Here is a 20,543-nt window from a genome sequence, read left to right as displayed (position 1 = left end):
GCCCCGCAGCCCAGCACACAGGACACTTACCTCTCAGGCAGTGACTAGAATACAGTCGCTCCTAGCACGGTAGAGACTAAACTCCATACAGGAAAAGGAACTCCTGACGTCACTGGGTCACGTGACATTCTCTTGTCACGTGACTGTATCTGCAGCGCGGAAAGAAGGGTCGGAAGCCGGAGAGCTCGGGCTGTTTGCAGAGCAGGTGACTGATGGCTGCTCATCGCTCATAGATGGGGGGGGGTCTCTGTCAGTGCAGCAGGTACATGTGTGAGCTGTGGACGTGCTGAGGGGGGTGGAGAACTGTATGCAGAGGTGGGGGTGTTCTGTCAGAAAACCTCCGATTCCCTTACCCTGGCATTGTAATATTGTGCAGGGGGGGCGCAGTGTGATTTTGTATGTGGAGGGGGGGCGCAGTGTGATTGTGTATGTGGAGGGGGGGCGCAGTGTGATTGTGTATGTGGAGGGGGGGCGCAGTGTGATTGTGTATGTGGAGGGGGGGGGCAGTGTGATTGTGTATGTGGAGGGGGGGCGCAGTGTGATTGTGTATGTGGAGGGGGGGCGCAGTGTGATTGTGTATGTGGAGGGGGGGCGCAGTGTGATTTTGTATGTGGAGGGGGGGGCGCAGTGTGATTTTGTATGTGGGGGGGGGCGCAGTGTGATTGTGTATGTGGAGGGGGGGGCGCAGTGTGATTTTGTATGTGGAGGGGGGGGCGCAGTGTGATTGTGTATGTGGGGGGGGGGGGCGCAGTGTGATTTTGTATGTGGGGGGGGGGCGCAGTGTGATTGTGTATGTGGAGGGGGGGGCGCAGTGTGATTGTGTATGTGGAGGGGGGGGCGCAGTGTGATTGTGTATGTGGAGGGGGGGGGCGCAGTGTGATTGTGTATGTGGAGGGGGGGGGGCGCAGTGTGATTGTGTATGTGGAGGGGGGGGCGCAGTGTGATTGTGTATGTGGAGGGGGGGGGCGCAGTGTGATTGTGTATGTGGAGGGGGGGGGGGCAGTGTGATTGTGGAGGGGGGGGGCGCAGTGTGATTGTGTATGTGGAGGGGGGGGGGCAGTGTGATTGTGTATGTGGAGGGGGGGCGCAGTGTGATTGTGTATGTGGAGGGGGGGGGCGCAGTGTGATTGTGTATGTGGAGGGGGGGCGCAGTGTGATTGTGTATGTGGAGGGGGGGGGCGCAGTGTGATTGTGTATGTGGAGGGGGGGGGCGCAGTGTGATTGTGTATGTGGAGGGGGGGCGCAGTGTGATTGTGTATGTGGAGGGGGGGGGCGCAGTGTGATTGTGTATGTGGAGGGGGGGGCGCAGTGTGATTGTGTATGTGGGGGGGGGCCCAGTGTGATTTTGTATGTGGAGGGGGGGGGGCGCAGTGTGATTTTGTATGTGGAGGGGGGGGCGCAGTGTGATTGTGTATGTGGAGGGGGGGGCGCAGTGTGATTGTGTATGTGGAGGGGGGGCGCAGTGTGATTGTGTATGTGGAGGGGGGGCGCAGTGTGATTGTGTATGTGGAGGGGGGGGCGCAGTGTGATTGTGTATGTGGGGGGGGGGCGCAGTGTGATTTTGTATGTGGGGGGGGGCGCAGTGTGATTTTGTATGTGGGGGGGGGCGCAGTGTGATTTTGTATGTGGAGGGGGGGGCGCAGTGTGATTTTGTATGTGGGGGGGGGGCGCAGTGTGATTTTGTATGTGGGGGGGGCGCAGTGTGATTTTGTATGTGGGGGGGGGCGCAGTGTGATTTTGTATGTGGGGGGGGGCAGTGTGATTTTGTATGTGGGGGGGGGGGGGCGCAGTGTGATTCTGTTTGCGGGCTGCTATCTGGGAGGCCACGTTGTATGTGACAGGTTTCCATCTTCTCCGCACCCGATATTTATTCTTATATATTTTCTACTCTACAAGTCGAAGTGAAAGCTGCCGGTTTTACTGTTTTTAATAAAAACTTATTGTTGAACCAAAAAAAATGTATTCAATATATTTATGTTCATTTCTCTATTTTTTTTTTTTTTTTTTATAAATTGTATTTATTTATTTATTGCAGTTCTTCTGTATTCTCGGCGCAGTCGTCTATAATGGTCAGTGTTGAGCGAAGCTTCAGACGCTTCATTCAGAACTTGGGAGTAATACTGTACAGTGATCCGTCTCCGTACAGTCTTAGAATGTATGGGCTCCGAGGAGCCGAAGTCAGTTATGCGCGAGACTCCATTGAATAACTCAGGTAGTTGATTTTTAAAGTGGAAAAACACTTTAAAACTTGAAACCGAACTTGGCTTCGGTCCCGTCTAGAACCTCTGAACTGAAGCAGAGTTCTGATTTGTGTTTTTCCACTTTAAAAATCAACTACCTGAGTTATTCAATGGAGTCTCGCGCATAACTGACTTCGGCTCCTCGGAGCCCATACATTCTAAGACTGTACGGAGACGGATCGCTGTACAGTATTACTCCAAGTTTTGGATGAAGTATCCAACGCTCACTGCCCTCGACACCAACAATGGCCTAAGGCTATTTTCACACTTGCGGCATGCGCAGACCGGAAGGACGGATCCGGCATTCAGGCAAGTCTTCCGTTTTTTTTTTTCGCCTTAGATAAAACCGTAGCATGCTGCCTGATCAGTCAAAATGACTGAACTAAAGACATCCTGAACGGATTAGGGTACTTTCACACTACGGTTTTCTTTTCCGGCGCTGAGTTCCGTCCTAGGGGCTCAAATCTGGAAAATAACTGATCAGTTTTATCCTCGTGCATTCTGAACGGAGAGCAATCCCTTCAGGATGCATCCAGTTCAGTCTTTTTTTTTACTGATCGGGCTTTTCAGAAAACCGTAGCATGTTGTATTTTTACCTCCGGCCAAAAATCCGGAACACTTTGACTGAACGCCAGATCTGGCATTTATCCTATTGACTTGCATTAATGCCGCATCCGTTTTTTCCAATGCATTTTTTCATTGTGATCAGAATCCTGATCAGGATTCAAATGTAATCCGTTTTCACACGTTTTTCCGGATCCGCAGGCAGTTCCGTCGACAGAATTGCCCGCCAGATTCAAACAACGCTAGTGTGAAAGTACCCTAACTCTCCATTCAGAATGCACGGGGATATGCCTGATCAGTTCTTTTCCGGCATTGAGCCCTTTAGATGGAACTCTGTGCCGGAAAAGAAAAACGCTAGTGTGAAAGTACCCTAACAGACGCGCACATTACACCGCCCTGCTGATCTGTGAGGAGCAGCATTTACTGCTACAAGGGGACTCCCTGTACAATGCTTTAACCCCTTCCTGACCACCCAACGTAAATATACCTCGGTGGGTGGGTATTTAAATCTGGCGGCCGCTCGCGAGCACTATAGCTGCTGGGTGCTGTTTTAACCCCGTACATGTACTTCATGAGGTCTGGGGGAAGATCGGGGTGGAATCGCTGCACCATGGCTGCTCTTACCGGCAGGCAGCTATGCCGGGAAAGAGCAGCATGGTGCCGATCCACTCACCTGCAGCTCCAAGCGCTGCGATTGGCTGATCAATGTGTCGGTCACATCGCAGCGCAGGAAGCTGCAGGGAGGGTCGGGAGGAGGTAAGGGACAGTGGCCGGTGCTGAACTGGTCAGCATCGGTCACATCCGAGGTGAGGCAGGGGACACCAGTGTTTTGGGTCCCCTGCCAGCGTTGCGATTGGCTGGAACAACGCTCCAGCCAATGGCAGCGCTATAGCTGCACAGGAGGAGGCAGAACGTCCCTGTGCAGCTGTTCCAGATCCCCCCATCCTTTTTTTTTTTTACGGACACCATTTGGTCTGTGCACTTTTTTTTACCATTTTCCAGCTCTGCATCACTTTTTCTGCGTACGAGCTGTGACCGCCAAGTGCTTTTCAGTGCATACCTGCCTGATCAGTGCATACCTGCCTGATCAGCACCTGTGGATTATTTGTGCTGATTTTTTTGCCAATTTTTTATTTATTTTTTTGGGTTAAAAAAGAACTTGTAGTTAGGGCTTTATATAACTATATATAGAGTTATATATTTCTATATAGATATAAGTAACAGTGCTCAGTAGCATCTGCAGATTTTAGTTTTTTTTTTTTTCACGTTTGTGTGTCTGAACTGCAGTTAGTTTTAGTTAGAGATATATATATATACATACATTCAGTCAGGTCCATAAATATTGGGACATCGACACAATTCTAACATTTTTGGCTCTATGCACCACCACAATGGATTTGAAATGAAAAGAACACGATGTGCTTTAACTGCAGACTGACAGCTTTAATTTGAGGGTATTTACATCCAAATCAGGTGAACGGTGTAGGAATTACAACAGTTTGCACATGTGTCTCCCACTTGTTAAGGGACCAAAACTAATGGGACCGAATAATAATCATAACTCAAACTTTCACTTTTTAATACTTGGTTGCAAATCCTTTGCAGTCAATTACAGCCTGAAGTCTGGAACGCATAGACATCACCAGACGCTGGGTTTCATCCCTGGTGATGCTCTGCCAGGCCTCTACTGCAACTGTCTTCAGTTCCTGCTTGTTCTTGGGGCATTTTCCCTTCAGTTTTGTCTTCAGCAAGTGAAATGCATGCTCAATCGGATTCAGGTCCGGTGATTGACTTGGCCATTGCATAACATCCCACTTCTTTCCCTTAAAAAACTCTGGCAGCCAAACATGCCCACGCCATGACACTACCACCACCATGCTTCACTGATGAGGTGGTATGCTTAGGATCATGAGCAGTTCTTTTCCTTCTCCATAATCTTCTCTTCCCATTACTCTGGTACAAGTTGATCTTAGTCTTATCTGTCCATATGATGTTGTTCCTATGATCCTAAGCATACCACCTCATCAGTGAAGCATGGTGGTGGTAGTGTCATGGCGTGGGCATGTATGGCTGCCAATGGAACTGGTTCTCTTGTATTTATTGATAATGTGACTACTGACAAAAGCAGCAGGATGAATTCTGAAGTGTTTCAGGCAATATTATCTGCTCATATTCAGCCAAATGCTTCAGAACTCATTGGACGGCGCTTCACAGTGCAGATGGACAATGACCCAAAGCATACTGCAAAAGCAACCAAAGAGTTTTTTAAGGGAAAGAAGTGGGATGTTATGCAATGGCCAAGTCAATCACCTGACCTGAATCCGATTGAGCATGCATTTCACTTGCTGAAGACCAAACTGAAGGGAAAATGCCTCAAGAACAAGCAGGAACTGAAGACAGTTGCAGTAGAGGCCTGGCAGAGCATCACCAGGGATGAAACCCAGCGTCTGGTGATGTCTATGCGTTCCAGACTTCAGGCTGTAATTGACTGCAAAGGATTTGCAACCAAGTATTAAAAAGTGAAAGTTTGATTTATGATTATTCTGTCCCATTACTTTTGGTCCCTTAACAAGTGGGAGGCGCATACGCAAACTGTTGTAATTCCTACACCGTTCACCTGATTTGGATGTAAATACCCTCAAATTAAAGCTGACAGTCTGCAGGTAAAGCACATCTTGTTTGTTACATTTCAAATCCATTGTGGTGGTGCATAGAGCCGAAAATGTTAGAATTGTGTTGATGTCCCAATATTTATGGACCTGACTGTATATCTCTATCTCAATTTCAGTTAGTGTCAGTTTAGATTTTTGCACGAACGCACCATCTGCATACGTGCATTTTGCAACCACTGAGCACCGACCAGTAGTGTCCATTACTGATTGCGTCTGCTCAGTTTGCACTGCAAGTTATTTTTTATTTTTTTGCAGAAAATATATATTTTTTTTTTTACAACTTCTAAATTTTATTTCAAATTTATTCCAAGCCCCTTCACGTGTGAAAACACTACATACACCCCCCCACACACTAAATAAAGGTTTACACGTCACACACCAATAAATTAAAAATGTCCCATTCATCCCAACGACTATACTCAGCTGAAGAGGCATTCGCCATGCTTGCCTCCGATACAGAATCTGCCAGTGAGCGAGAAGAGGGTGCCACTTTCCTCTACCCCCTCATCATCATCCGCTGATGAGAGACCCTTTAGAAGGTGCCCGAGGGTAGCAGCTGATGCAGCCCCCCAGAGTGAGCCCACATGGACCCCACCCCCTGACGATTATCAGCCCCAAATTCCTGAGTTTGTGGGCAACTCAGGAATTCTGATAGATTGTGTGGACTTCACTGAGCTAGATTTTTTCAAAATCTTCTCTGAAGATTTTGTAAATCTAATGGTGGCCCAAACCAACTTATACGCCCAACAATTCATTGCTCAGAACCCTAGTTTGCCATACGTTGGACCCCAGTAGACGCAGCAGAGATGAAGAAATTCTGGGGACTTGTGCTGCATATGGGCATAGTAAAGAAGCCAAACGTTAGGCAATATTGGAGTTTTAACATTTTCTACCAGACTCCAATTTACAGTCAGACCATGAACCGGAAGCGGTTTAAATGGCAGCTAAAATCCATGTCTGCCAATTCAGGCCTGCAAAAACCACATTTTGCACCTTGCCTGTAGAGGCCTGCTGTGCGCCAATACAACAGGCTACAAGCACATATGAGGTTTTCGCAAAATGGGGAACATATACTGGGGTGCATTTTCTCCTTTAACCCCTTGTGAAAGTGAAAAATTGCTAGTAATTTTCATTTTTACAAATGTGTGCTTTGAAATCCTCTCTAGTATTTCGGCCTTCTGTGAGACACCTGTTTGGTAAAAAGTACCCTTTCCACCACTTAAAATGTTCCTACGGGGGTGTAGTTTCCAGAATGGGGTCACTTTAGGGGGTTTCCACTCTAGGGCCACCTCTGGATGTCTTCATATGCGACATAGCTCATAATTACCTGTCACGGATGGTGTTGCAGAAAGCTGGAACTTAGAAATAAACATCCGACTGGCTTGATCCCAAACTAAGGAGCATATGGGTGAGCCCTATAAAACCCCTAGAGCTCTCCCTGACTGCTATGCCCATGCAAAGATCTTTATGGTAGAAGATTGCATGCCCTCGTACCTTATACTATGTGACGCCTGAAAACCCTACAATAGTGAGGGGACACGACCACCGGCTCCCTGCACTTACTACGGACGGAGTCAGGGTCACCTACAATCAAGCCAGCAAGAAAACACAAATAAAGGAAACAGACTTATCTGAGGAATCAGGAGAAGCAGCCTCCAGCAGTGAAGACAATCCAGGAAGAAGTAAAAACCGCAAAGTGAGGCAGTATGGGAGGGAATATAAAGGGAGACAATCAGTGCAAATAGGTGACAGCTGTGAGAAGGAAAGGAGATAGAAAGTGAAACCAAAACAAAGAACATCATACAACAGGTAGAGAATAACGTCTGCCAGACCTTCTCACAGAGCTGGCAGTGACATTACCATTCCAGCTAAATCCTCTCTCTTAACCGCCATATGGTGCTCCTTCCACTCTGAAGCCTGCCGTGCGGCCATCCATAATTTTTTTAGCACATATGGGGTGTTGGCGTATTCGGGGGGAAATGGGGAACAAAATGTGGGGTGCATTTTGTCCTGTTACCCCTTGTGAAAGTGAAAAATGTGGGTGTAAAGCAACATTTTCACAGCCAATTCCATGATTTACCTTTGAGGACAAAGTTATCTCTACACATCTTGAAATATTCCTTGAGGGGTGTAGTTTCCAGAATGGGGTCACTTTTTGGGGGTTTCCACTCTAGGTGTACCTCAGGGTGTCTTCATATGTGACTTACTGTAGCTCACATAAGCAAATCCTGCTAAATCTGTCCTCAAAAAGCCCTATGGCGCTACTTCCCTTTTGGACTCTGACATGCATCCATACATCATTTTTTTAGCACATATGGGGTGTTGGGGGGAAATGGGTAACAAAATGTGGGGTACATTTTTTCCTGTTACCCCTTGTGAAAGTAAAAAATGTGGGTGTAAAGCAACTTTTTTGGGGAAAAATTTTTAATTTTTCATTTTCACAGCCAATTCCATGATTTACCTTTGAGGACAAAGTTATCACTACACACTTTGAAATATTCCTTGAGGGCTGTAGTTTCCAGAATGGGGTCACTTTTGGGGGTTTCCATTCAGTGGCCCATCTCAGGGTGTCTTCATATGCGACCAAGCTCCGAATTACCATTCCAGCTAAATCTGCTAAGAGCCATATGGTGCTCCTTCCACTCTGGGGTGTTTCTGTAAACTCCAAATTCAGGGTAATAGATTTTGAGTTTTGTTTGGCAGTTAACCCTTAACGTGTTGAAGAAAAAATAGATTAAAATGTAAAATCTGTTAACAAAAAGTGAAATTTTGAAAGTTCATTCCTATTTTCATTTAATTCTCGTGGGGCACCTAAAGGGTTAACAAAGTTTGTAAAATCAGTTTTGAATCGCTTGAGGGGTGTAGTTTCTAAAATGGGGTGATTTATGGGTGGTTTCTAATAGGGATCGACCGATTATCGGTTTTACCGATATTATCGGCCGATATTGAGGATTTTGCCGATATTCCGATAACATATTGGGAACACAGAACGCGCTGCTCTCAGCGCTCTCTGTGTTCCCTCCGCAGCACAGGGGAGAAGGAAGCAGTGTCTCCTCCCCCTGTGCTGCTGCCGCCAATTAGAGGAGAGAGGACAAGAGGAGGGGCGGGGCTGTGGCCGCTGCGCCACCAATGAAGATAAGTCTCTCATTAATTCATATACAGGAGGCAGGAGCTGGCTGCAGAATCACATAGCCGGCTCCCGACCTCTATGAGCGGTAGCTGCGGTCCGCGGTAGTTAACCCCTTAGGTGCCGCGGATCGCAGCTACCGCTCATAGAGGTCGGGAGCCGGCTATGTGATTCTGCAGCCAGCTCTCGCCTCCTGTATATGAATTAATGAGAGACTTATCTTCATTGGTGGCGCAGTGCGCCCCCCCAGTATTGATCATTGGTGGCGCAGTGCGCCCCCCATCCCAATCCCTATAGTAAAAACATTGGTGACGCAGTGCGCCCCCCCCACCCAGTATTAATCATTGGTGGCAGTGGCCACAGGATCCCCTCTCCCCTGCTCCTCCGATCGGAGCCCAAGCTGTGTAATCCTGGGGCTCCGATCGGTTACCATGGCAGCCAGGACGCTATTGAAGCCCTGGCTACCATGTTCAGCTCCATGCTGCTGTGTGCACAGAGCAGCAGGGACAGTGTGAGATCCTATTCACCCTGATAGAGATCTATCAGGGTGAATAGGACAAGGGTTCTAGTCCCTAAGGGGGCTAAAAGTTAGTAAAAAAAAACACACAAAAATATTAAGTATAAATGAAAAAGATTTACAAAAAAAATAAAATAAATACACGTTAACAATAAACATATTAATTTTCAGCAGATTTGTGTAGGAAATTTTTTTTTTTCTCAAAAATAAAAATACCCAGAATATCAGTATAAATTATCGGCTATCGGCCTGAAAGTTCACAAATTATCGGTATCGGCCCTAAAAAATCAATATCGGTCGATCCCTAGTTTCTAATATGTAAGTTCTAGAAAGTGACTTCATAACTGAACTGGTCCTGAAAAAATTGGGGTTTGGAAATGTTCTTAAATATTTTAAGAGTTACTTCTAAGCCTTCTAACGTCCCCAAAAAGTAAAATGTCATTTTCAAAATGATTCAAACACAAAGTAGACATATAGGGAATGTAAAGTAATAACTATTTTTGAAGGTATTTAGGGAAATTGAAATTTGCAAATTTGCTAATTTTTCCAGATTTTTGGGGCAAATTTGTTATAAATAAAAATGATTTTTTTTTTACTCCATTTTACCAGTGTCTTGAAGTACAATACTTGACGAGAAAACAAGCTCAGAATGGCCTGGTTAAGTAAAAGCGTTTTAAAGTTATTACCACATAAAGTGACACATGTCAGATTTGCTAAAAATGGCCTGGTCCTTAAAGTGAAAAATGGCACCTGGGGCTAATGTATGTGATTGACGATAACGTTGATTGCACACATTTAACCCCCTCATGTGCCTTGGGGAAATGTGACCATGCATCGGCTCCCCCTATTGACCCTTGGTGCTCCTGAATGATTCAAGGCTGCAACAGCTGTCTTCCTATGAAGACCCTACCTTTGATTTGAAGACTATTAGGGGAACTATAAAAATATATGTGTATATATATACAAATTAAATCACACTATTTTCCCAAAATTAAAATACATAATTAAAAAAAATAAACATCATAGCTATCACTGCATTCAAAAACACCCTACTATTAAAATATAAAAATATCCCATTTGGCAAATGGCATAATGGGGAAATAAAAACATCAAAATCACTTTTTGTCATCTCACCTTCCCAAAAGAACAGGTCAGTTTTATCTCATAGGGAACGCCGTAATAATCCAGAGGGAAAACAAACCAGGCTGGTGTAGTGAGCTTCATTTATATTTATATAAGCAGATATACAGGGTGGGCCATTTATATTGATACACCTTAATAAAATGGGAATGGTTCGTGATATTAACTTCCTGTTTGTGGCACATTAGTATATGTGAGGGGGGAAACTTTTCAAGATGAGTGGTGACCATGGCGGCCATTTTGAAGTCGGCCATTTTGAATCCAACTTTAGTTTTTTCAATAGGAAGAGGGTCATGTGACACATCAAACTTAGTGGGAATTTCACAAGAAAAACAATGGTGTGCTTGGTTTTAACGTAACTTTATTCTTTCATGAGTTATTTACAAGTTTCTGACCACTTATAAAATGTGTTCAATGTGCTGCCCATTGTGTTGGATTGTCAATGCAACCCTCTTCTCCCACTCTTCACACACTGATAGCAACACCGCAGGAGAAATGCTAGCACAGGCTTCCAGTATCCATAGTTTCAGGTGCTGCACATCTCGTGTCTTCACTGCATAGACAATTGCCTTCAGATGACCCCAAAGATAAAAGTCTAAGGGGGTCAGATCGGGAGACCGTGGGGGCCATTCAACTGGCCCACGATGACCAATCCACTTTCCAGGAAACTGTTTATCTAGGAATACTCGGACCTGACACCCATAATGTGGTGGTGCACCATCTTGCTGGAAAAACTCAGGGAACGTGCCAGCTTCAGTGCATAAAGAGGGAAACACATCATCATGTAGCAATTTCGCTTATCCAGTGGCCTTGAGGTTTCCATTGATGAAGAATGGCCCCACTATCTTTGTACCCCATATACCACACAATACCAGTCTTGGAGGGATCTATCCAATGTGGGTTAGTGTCAGACCAATAGCGGTGGTTTTGTTTGTTAACTTCACCATTCACATAAAAGTTTGCCTCATCACTGAACAAAATCTTCTCCTTATGCTGTGAAGATACGAGATGTGCAGCACCTGAAACTATGGATACTGGAAGCCTGTGCTAGCATTTCTCCTGCGGTGTTGCTATCAGTGTGTGAAGAGTGGGAGAAGAGGGTTGCATTGACAATCCAACACAATGGGCAGCACATTGAACACATTTTATAAGTGGTCAGAAACTTGTAAATAACTCATGAAAGAATAAAGTTACGTTAAAACCAAGCACACCATTGTTTTTCTTGTGAAATTCCCACTAAGTTTGATGTGTCACATGACCCTCTTCCTATTGAAAAAACAAAAGTTGGATTCAAAATGTCCGACTTCAAAATGGCCACCATGGTCACCACCCATCTTGAAAAGTTTCCCCCCTCACATATACTAATGTGCCACAAACAGGAAGTTAATATCACCAACCATTCCCATTTTATTAAGGTGGATCCATATAAATGGCCCATCCTGTATAACGTGAGTTTGACCGTGACGCGTGGTTAAGTGTGTGGTTGTGTAAGTGTGTGACTTAAGATTAAATGACTTTAGATTCAGGGACTTCAGTGGGGGACTGCAATTAGCCAGTTTCTTATTACTACATTATATTGTATTTTTTGCTTTTGTGTTGTAATCCCCATTTAGTATGTGTTGCACAATTGACAACGCAGTCCAGTACACATCTTGCATGATGTATGCAGTCCTGGAACAGCCGTTCGAGGGTGTATATCTTTGTTCAAGATGTCAGCAAATTACCCGCTTGGAATCGCAAATCGAGTCTCTAAACGGGCAAATTGCAACACTGAGAGGCATTGACAATTTGCAAAAGAGTTTGCTTCTTACCGAGCAAGCACTTTTTGGGGTAGATGAGGGGGAGGGTGACAGAGAGGAGGCTGAGGAAAGTGAGGTAGCTAGCTGGGTAACAGTTAGAAAGCGGGGTAGAGGGAAGAGTGCCAGGGAGGCTAGCCCTGATCTGACACACCCCAACAAGCACATTTGGCAGATGAGGGGGGTGTCAGTCCAGGGACGGCACTGCTGCAGCCGGACACTTCCCCTGTCAGTCAGGGGAATGTCAGCTCCAGTAAGCAGGAGAGCAGGGCAGGCCAGACAGGTGCTGGTAGTGGGAGACTCCATTATTAGGGGAACAGATAGGGAAATCTGTCACAAAGACTGTGATTGCCGAACAGTGTGCTGTCTTCCTGGCGCTAGAGTTCGACACATCGCGGATCAAGTTGACAGATTACTGGGAGGGACTGGAGAAGATCCAGTGGTCATGGTCCATATCGGAACCAATGACAAAGTTAGAGGTAGGTGGAGAGTCCTTAAAAATGATTTCAGGGATTTAGGTCAAAAGCTTAGGGCAAGGACCTCAAAGGTAGTATTTTCCGAAATACTGCCTGTACCACGAGCCACACAAGAAAGGCAGCGGGAGATTAGGGAGATTAACAAGTGGCTCAAGAACTGGTGTAGGAAGGAGGGGTGTGGGTTCCTGGAGAACTGGGCTGACTTCTCTATCAGCTACAGGCTCTATCGTAGGGACGGGCTGCACCTCAATGGGGAAGGGGCAGCTGTGTTGGGGAGAAATATGGCTAGAAGGTTGGAGGAGTGTTTAACCCCTTAAGGACACAGCCTTATTTCACCTTAACCACCTCCGGACGGCCTAACGCAGATTCGCGTTCCGGAGGTGGCAGCCCTGCGCTCAGCGACGCAGATACGCGTCATCTCGCGTGAGCCGAGATTTCCTGTGAACGCGCGCACACAGGCGCGCGCGCTCACAGAAACGGAAGGTAAGCGAGTGGATCTCCAGCCTGCCAGCGGCGATCGTTCGCTGGCAGGCTGGAGATGTGATTTTTTTAACCCCTAACAGGTATATTAGACGCTGTTTTGATAACAGCGTCTAATATACCTGCTACCTGGTCCTCTGGTGGTCCCTTTTGTTTGGATCGACCACCAGAGGACACAGGTAGCTCAGTAATCAAGCACCACTACACTACACTACACCCCCCCCCTTGTCACTTATTAACCCCTTATTCACCCTTGATCACCCCTGATCACCCCATATAGACTCCCTGATCACCCCCCTGTCATTGATCACCCCCCTGTCATTGATCACCCCCCTGTAAGGCTCGATTCAGACGTCCGTATGATTTTTACGGATCCACTGATACATGGATCGGATTCGCAAAACTCATACGGACGTCTGAATGGAGCCTTACAGGGGGGTGATCAATGACGGGGGTGATCACCCCATATAGACTCCCTGATCACCCCCCCCTGTCATTGATCACCCCCCTGTAAGGCTGCATTCAGATGTCCGTATGTTTTTTACGGATCCACTGATACATGGATCGGATCCGCAAAACACATACAGGCGTCTGAATGGAGCCTTACAAGGGGGTGATCACCCCATATAGACTCCCTGATCACCCCCCTGTCATTGATAACCCCCTTGTAAGGCTCCATTCAGACGTCCGTATGATTTTTACGGATCCACTGATACATGGATCGGATCCGCAAAACACATACGGACGTCTGAATGGAGCCTTATAGGGGGGTGATCAATGACAGGGGGGTGATCACCCCCCTGTCATTGATCACCGCCCTGTCATTGATCACCCCCCTGTAAGGCTGCATTCAGATGTCCCTATGTTTTTTACGGATCCACTGATACATGGATCGGATCCGCAAAACACATACAGGCGTCTGAATGGAGCCTTATAGGGGGGTGATCAATGACAGGGGGGTGATTACCCCATATAGACTCCCTGATCACCCCCCTGTCATTGATCACCGCCCTGTCATTGATCACCCCCTTGTAAGGCTCCATTCAGACGTCCGTATGATTTTTACGGATCCACTGATACATGGATCGGATCCGCAAAACACATACGGACGTCTGAATGGAGCCTTATAGGAAGGTGATCAATGACAGGGGGGTGATCACCCCATATAGACTCCCTGATCACCCCCCTGTCATTGATCACCCCCCTGTAAGGCTGCATTCAGATGTCCGTATGTTTTTTACGGATCCACTGATACATGGATCGGATCCGCAAAACACATACAGGCGTCTGAATGGAGCCTTACAAGGGGGTGATCACCCCATATAGACTCCCTGATCACCCCCCTGTCATTGATAACCCCCTTGTAAGGCTCCATTCAGACGTCCGTATGATTTTTACGGATCCACTGATACATGGATCGGATCCGCAAAACACATACGGACGTCTGAATGATCAATGACAGGGGGGTGATCACCCCCCTGTCATTGATCACCCCCCTGTAAGGCTGCATTCAGATGTCCCTATGTTTTTTACGGATCCACTGATACATGGATCGGATCCGCAAAACACATACAGGCGTCTGAATGGAGCCTTATAGGGGGGTGATCAATGACAGGGGGGTGATTACCCCATATAGACTCCCTGATCACCCCCCTGTCATTGATCACCGCCCTGTCATTGATCACCCCCTTGTAAGGCTCCATTCAGACGTCCGTATGATTTTTACGGATCCACTGATACATGGATCGGATCCGCAAAACACATACGGACGTCTGAATGGAGCCTTATAGGAAGGTGATCAATGACAGGGGGGTGATCACCCCATATAGACTCCCTGATCACCCCCCTGTCATTGATCACCCCCCTGTAAGGCTGCATTCAGATGTCCGTATGTTTTTTACGGCTCCACGGATACATGGATCGGATCCGCAAAACACATACGGACATCTGAATGGAGCCTTATAGGGGGGTGATCAATGACAGGGGGGTGATCACCCCATATAGACTCCCTGATCACCCCCTGTCATTGATCACCCCCCTGTAAGGCTGCATTCAGATGTCCGTATGTTTTTTACGGATCCACGGATACATGGATCGGATCCGCAAAACGCATACGGACATCTGAATGGAGCCTTACAGGGGGGTGATCAATGACAGGGGGGTGATCACCCCATATAGACTCCCTGATCACCCCCCTGTCATTGATCACCCCCCTGTAAGGCTGCATTCAGATGTCCGTATGTTTTTTACGGATCCACGGATACATGGATCGGATCCGCAAAACCCATACGGACATCTGAATGGAGCCTTATAGGGGGGTGATCAATGACAGGGGGGTGATCACCCCATATAGACTCCCTGATCACCCCCCTGTCATTGATCACCCCCCTGTCATTGATCACCCCCCTGTAAGGCTCCATTCAGACATTTTTTTTGCCCAAGTTAGCGGAAATTACCAAAGTCTAATATTCCACTAACTTGTGTCAAAAAATAAAATCTCACATGAACTCACCATACCCCTCACGGAATCCAAATGCGTAAAATTTTTTTGACATTTATATTCCAGACTTCTTCTCACGCTTTAGGGCCCCTAGAATGCCAGGGCAGTATAAATACCCCACATGTGACCCCATTTCGGAAAGAAGACACCCCAAGGTATTCGCTGAGGGGCATATTGAGTCCATGAAAGATTGAAATTTTTGTCCCAAGTTAGCGGAAAGGGAGACTTTGCGAGAAAAATAAATAAAAAATCAATTTCCGCTAACTTGTGCCAAAAAAAAAAAATTCTATGAACTCGCCATGCCCCTCATTGAATACCTTGGGGTGTCTTCTTTCCAAAATGGGGTCACATGTGGGGTATTTATACTGCCCTGGCTTTTTAGGGGCCCTAAAGCGTGAGAAGAAGTCTGGGATCCAAATGTCTAAAAATGCCCTCATAAAAGGAATGTGGGCCCCTTTGCGCATCTAGGCTGCAAAAAAGTGTCACACATCTGGTATCGCCGTACTCAGGAGAAGTTGGGCAATGTGTTTTGGGGTGTCATTTTACATATACCCATGCTGGGTGAGATAAATATCTTGGTCAAATGCCAACTTTGTATAAAAAATGGGAAAAGTTGTCTTTTGCCGAGATATTTCTCTCACCCAGCATGAGTATATGTAAAAAGACACCCCAAAACACATTGCCCAACTTCTCCTGAATACGGCGATACCACATGTGTGACACTTTTTTGCAGCCTAGGTGGGCAAAGGGGCCCACATTCCAAAGAGCACCTTTTGGATTTCACAGGTCATTTACCTACTTACCACACATTAGGGCCCCTAGAATGCCAGGGCAGTATAACTAACTTTTTTATTTTTTGTCACAAGTTAGCGGAAAATGATGATTTTTTTTTTTTTCTTACAAAGTCTCATATTCCACTAACTTGTGACAAAAAATAAAAACTTCCATGAACTCACTATGCCCATCAGCGAATACCTTGGGGTGTCTTCTTTCCAAAATGGGGTCACTTGTGGGGTAGTTATACTGCCCTGGGAATCTAGGGGCCCTAATGTGTGGTAAGTAGTTTGAAATCAAAATCTGTAAAAAATGGCCGGTGAAATCCGAAAGGTGCTCTTTGGAATGTGGGCCCCTTTCCCCACCTAGGCTGCAAAAAAGTGTCACACATGTGGTATCTCCGTACTCAGGAGAAGGTGGGGAATGTGTTTTGGGGTGTCTTTTTACATATACCCATGCTGGGTGAGATAAATATCTTGGTCAAATGCCAACTTTGTATAAAAAAAATGGGAAAAGTTGTCTTTTGCCAAGATATTTCTCTCACCCAGCATGGGTATATGTAAAATGACACCCCAAAACACATTCCCCACCTTCTCCTGAGTACGGCAATACCAGATGTGTGACACTTTTTTGCAGCCTAGGTGGGCAAAGGGGCCCATATTCCAAAGAGCACCTTTCGGATTTCACAGGTCATTTTTTACAGAATTTGATTTCAAACTCCTTACCACACATTTGGGCCCCTAGAATGCCAGGGCAGTATAACTACCCCACAAGTGACCCCATTTTGGAAAGAAGAGACCCCAAGGTATTCGCTGATGGGCATAGTGAGTTCATGGAAGTTTTTATTTTTTGTCACAAGTTAGTGGAATATGAGACTTTGTATGAAAAAAAAAATCAAAAAAAAAAATCAGCATTTTCCACTAACTTGTGACAAAAAATAAAAAATTCTAGGAACTCGCCATGCCCCTCACGGAATACCTTGGGGTGTCTTCTTTCCAAAATGGGGTCACTTGTGGGGTAGTTATACTGCCCTGGCATTTTCCAGGGGCCCTAATGTGTGGTAAGTAGGTAAATGACCTGTGAAATCCTAAAGGTGCTCTTTGGAATATGGGCCCCTTTGCCCACCTAGGCTGCAAAAAAGTGTCACACATGTGGTATCGCCGTATTCAGGAGAAGTTGGGCAATGTGTTTTGGGGTGTCATTTTACATATACCCATGCTGGGTGAGATAAATATCTTGGCAAAAGACAACTTTTCCCATTTTTTTATACAAAGTTGGCATTTGACCAAGATATTTATCTCACCCAGCATGGGTATATGTAAAATGACACCCCAAAACACATTCCCCAACTTCTCCTGAGTACGGCGATACCAGATGTGTGACACTTTTTTGCAGCCTAGATGCGCAAAGGTGCCCAAATTCCTTTTAGGAGGGCATTTTTAGATATTTGGATACCAGACTTCTTCTCACGCTTTGGGGCCCCTAGAATGCCAGGGCAGTATAAATACCCCACATGTGACCCCATTTTGGAAAGAAGACACCCCAAGGTATTCAATGAGGGGCATGGCGAGTTCATAGAATTTTTTTTTTTTGGCACAAGTTAGCGGAAATTGATATTTTTTATTTTTTTCTCACAAAGTCTCCCGTTCCGCTAACTTGGGACAAAAATTTCAATCTTTCATGGACTCAATATGCCCCTCACGGAATACCTGGGGGTGTCTTCTTTCCGAAATGGGGTCACATGTGGGGTATTTATACTGCCCTGGCATTCTAGGGGCCCTAAAGCGTGAGAAGAAGTCTGGAATATAAATGTCTAAAAAATTTTACGCATTTGGTTTCCGTGAGGGGTATGGTGAGTTCATGTGAGATTTTATTTTTTGACACAAGTTAGTGGAATATGAGACTTTGTAAGAAAAAAAAATAATAATTCCGCTAACTTGGGCCAAAAAAATGTCTGAATGGAGCCTTACAGGGGGGGGGGGTGATCAATGACAGGGGGGGTGATCAATGACAGGGGGTTGATCAATGACAGGGGGGTGATCAGGGAGTCTATATGGGGTGATCACCACAGTCATTGATCACGCCCCTGTAAGGCTTCATTCAGACGTCCGGATGCGTTTTGCGGATCCGATCCATCTATCAGTGGATCCGTAAAAATCATGCGGACGTCTGAATGGAGCTTTACAGGGGGGTAATCAATGACAGGGGGGTAATCAATGACAGGGGGGTGATCAGGGAGTCTATATGGGGTGATCACCACAGTCATTGATCACGCCCCTGTAAGGCTTCATTCAGACGTCCGGATGCGTTTTGCGTATCCGATCCATCTATCAGTGCATCCGTAAAAATCATGCGGACATCTGAATGGAGCTTTACAGGGGGGTGATCAGGGAGTCTATATGGGGTGATCACCACAGTCATTGATCATGCCCCTGTAAGGCTTCATTCAGACGTCCGGATGCGTTTTGCGGATCGGATCCATCTATCAGTGCATCCGTAAAAATCATGCGGACATCTGAATGGAGCTTTACAGGGGGGTGATCAGGGAGTCTATATGGGGTGATCACCACAGTCATTGATCATGCCCCTGTAAGTCTTCATTCAGACGTCCGGATGCGTTTTGCGGATCGGATCCATCTATCAGTGCATCCGTAAAAATCATGCGGACATCTGAATGGAGCTTTACAGGGGGGTGATCAGGGAGTCTATATGGGGTGATCACCACAGTCATTGATCACGCCCCTGTAAGGCTTCATTCAGACGTCCGGATGCGTTTTGCGGATCCGATCCATCTATCAGTGGATCCTTAAAAATCATGCGGACGTCTGAATGGAGCTTTACAGGGGGTTGATCAATGACAGGGGTGTATTCAATGACAGGGGGGGTGATCAGGGAGTCTATATGGGGTGATAACCACAGTCATTGATCACGCCCCTGTAAGGCTTCATTCAGACGTCCGGATGCGTTTTGCGGATCCGATCCATCTATCAGTGGATCCGTAAAAATCATGCGGACATCTGAATGGAGCTTTACAGGGGGGTGATCAATGACAGGGGGGTAATCAATGACAGGGGGGTGATCAGGGAGTCTATATGGGGTGATCAGGGCTAATAAGGGGTTAATAAGTGACGGGGGGGTGTAGTGTAGTGTAGTGGTGCTTGGTGGGACTTTACTGAGCTACCTGTGTCCTCTGGTGGTCGATCCAAACAAATGGGACCACCAGAGGACCAGGTAGCAGGTATATTAGACGCTGTTATCAAAACAGCGTCTAATATACCTGTTAGGGGTTAAAAAAAACACATCTCCAGCCTGCCAGCGAACGATCGCCGCTGGCAGGCTGGAGATCAACTCTCTTACCTTCCGTTCCTGTGAGCGCGCACGCCTGTGTGCGCGCGTTCACAGGAAATCTCGGCCATCGCGAGATGACGCATATATGCGTGACTCTGCGCAGGGCTGCCACCTCCGGAACGCGATCCTGCGTTAGGCGGTCCAGAGGTGGTTAATAACAAAAAAAGTAAAAATTTCAGCAGCAATGAAATACCACCAAATGAAAGCTCTATTAGTGAGAAGAAAAGGAGGTAAAATTCATTTGGGTGGTAAGTTGCATGACCGAGCAATAAACGGTGAAAGTACTGTAGGTCAGAAGTGTAAAAAGTGGCCTGGTCATTAAGGGTGTTTAAGCACTGGGGGCTGAGGTGGTTAAGGACCAGGCCATTTTTTGCAAATCTGACCAGTGTCACTTTAAGTGGTGATAACTTTAAAACACTTTGACTTATCCAGGCCATTCTGAGATTGTTTTTTCGTCACATATTGTACTTCATGACACTGCTAAAATTGGGTCAAAAAAGTTAATTTTTTTCCATAAAAAAATACCTATTTTTACCAAAAAATTGGAAAAATTAGCAAATTTCAAAGTTTCAGTTTCTCTACTTCTGTAATACATAGTAATACCCCAAAAAATTGTGATGACTTAACATTCCCCATATGTCTACTTAATGTTTGAATTATTTTGGGAATGATATTTTATTTTTTGGGGATGTTACAAGGCTTAGAAGTTTAGAAGCAAATCTTGAAATTTTTCAGAAATTTACAAAAACCCAATTTTTAGGGACCACTACAGGTCTGAAGTCACTTTGCGAGGCTTACATAATAGAAACCGCCCAAAAATGACCCCATTCTATAAACTACACCCCTCAAGGTATTCAAAACTGATTTTACAAACTTCGTTAACCCTTTAGGTGTTGCACAAGAGTTATT

General features: G+C 46.0%; 2 protein-coding genes across 2 annotated transcripts in view; one reads left to right on the top strand and one right to left on the bottom strand.

Moving 5' to 3' along the window:
• LOC120999553 (gastrula zinc finger protein XlCGF66.1-like) overlaps window positions 1–80 on the bottom strand; it is a 31,619-nt gene extending 31,539 nt beyond the window's left edge. The window contains exon 1 of the mRNA XM_040430528.1: window positions 31–80. The gene's annotated coding sequence lies outside the window, so the exon portion shown is untranslated. The remainder of the gene's footprint in view (window positions 1–30) is intronic.
• The window catches only part of LOC120999331 (gastrula zinc finger protein XlCGF26.1-like), a 1,147,325-nt gene that overhangs the window by 1,007,105 nt on the left and 119,677 nt on the right, over window positions 1–20,543 (top strand). The gene's annotated exons all lie outside the window — the stretch shown is intronic.

The sequence above is a fragment of the Bufo bufo genome, chromosome 4 (genome assembly GCF_905171765.1).
Source record: "Bufo bufo chromosome 4, aBufBuf1.1, whole genome shotgun sequence".
Classification (NCBI taxonomy): domain Eukaryota; kingdom Metazoa; phylum Chordata; class Amphibia; order Anura; family Bufonidae; genus Bufo; species Bufo bufo.
The sequence above is the reverse complement of the archived record's forward strand: the minus strand, read 5'-3'. Positions and strand labels throughout refer to the sequence as shown.